Genomic DNA, 1,509 nt, shown 5'->3' on the forward strand with positions numbered 1-1,509 from the left:
TACAACACAGGCTGAAAATCGCCCTGAATTCTGCGGAACTAAAGAACAAAAAAGAAAAAGCATCACTCCGGAGACATGAGACATGGTTCAAAGGTTGGCTGGAGGCAAACAGGTCGCCCCCAAGGAAGCCAGCGCTCTGCACCCTCAGGCTGAGGGTGGCCACACCTGCTGTATGATCAGGGCAGGACAGGGCGTCTCCAGGGAGCTGCAGGGCCCGGGGCAGGCTGAGCCTTTGGGCCTCCATCCCTCCGGAGTCCCTCGGGGTGGGGCGGGTGGTGCAGCCTCCGCTGTAACGAGGCGTCTGTTGTCCCGGGAAGCAGCAGGAGTCTGTCCCTGTCCTGGAGGGAAGGCCAAGCCACCCGGTGGTCTGGTCACCCTGGGGCCGGCCTGCAGGGACGTGAGCTCATACCTGGGCCTCCTATGTGCCCCGGGCCACTCTGCCAGGGCCCCCGGAGCCCGAGGGAGGTGGGACCAACCAGAGTAGAAGCTGGGTTTGCTGAGGGTCCCCTATAGCGAGGGCCACAGGGCGAGCACGGCCCAGGCAGTTGGGCTCTCCATCACGGGTTGCCGGGTGCACACTGGGGGTTCGTCAGTTGCGGTCCAAGACAGAAATTGGGCAGAGACAGCTCAGCCACAGGTGAGTCCTGGAGCTGTGAGGACCTCGGAGCCCGTCCCCCCTCCCACCACGCCTGCAGGTCACCCTCCTGTGTGGCCAGTTCTGGCTCCCCCATCAGCACCTGCGGGGCCTGAGCTACCAGTGGACCCAAAACAGGTTCCAGGGGCGCAAGGCCCTGCTGGGTTGACTCTCACCTGCCCCAGGCAATGAGGCCAGCTGGTGACCAGGTGAGAAGGGGCAGGGGTGCCTGGGAGAAGCCACCAGGCCTAGCCTGGGTTCGGGGAGCCCACAGGGTTCAGGGCAGGTCTGGACCCCTCCTTAAAGGAGCCCCAGCCCCTCCCGGCCCAGGTCAGGTGCACCGTAGCCCTGGGGCTTCCAGGAAGAGGAAGCCATGGCCTAGCCCCGAGCTAGGTCTGGTGAGAGCTCCCGGGTGGGAACCCAGCGGGTGGAGAAAGAAGCCACCTGCTGGAGACACGGCCCCCTACCTCAGCCAGGTCCCCGGTGACCTGGAAGCCACTCCAAGCCACTCCAGGGCCAGGCATGACTGAGGTACAGGGTACATGGTGGCCATGCCAGGATCACAGCACGGGGAGCCCACTGGGGCATGGGAGGGATGCCAGTGTGTGGGGGGCAGGGGGCTCTGTCCTTGTGTCTGGGGGCATGGGCATTTTCAGGTGTGGATTTGGCAGTGATGCAGCCGGGTGCTGGAGAGGAGAGGTGGGGAGTGGGGCAGGGAGGAGGGAATAGGGGAAGGGAGGAGAGGAAGAGATGGAGAGGAGGGAAGGGGAGAAGAAAAGGGCTGTGGAGGATGGAGAGGGGAGGAGGGGAGGAGGAAAGGGGAGAGGATGGGAAGAGGGAGGTAGGGGAGGAGGGAGGAAGAGGAGGGGGAGGGG

This window comes from Cebus imitator, unplaced genomic scaffold (assembly GCF_001604975.1).
Source record: "Cebus imitator isolate Cc_AM_T3 unplaced genomic scaffold, Cebus_imitator-1.0 Scaffold524, whole genome shotgun sequence".
Taxonomy (NCBI): Eukaryota; Metazoa; Chordata; class Mammalia; order Primates; family Cebidae; genus Cebus; species Cebus imitator.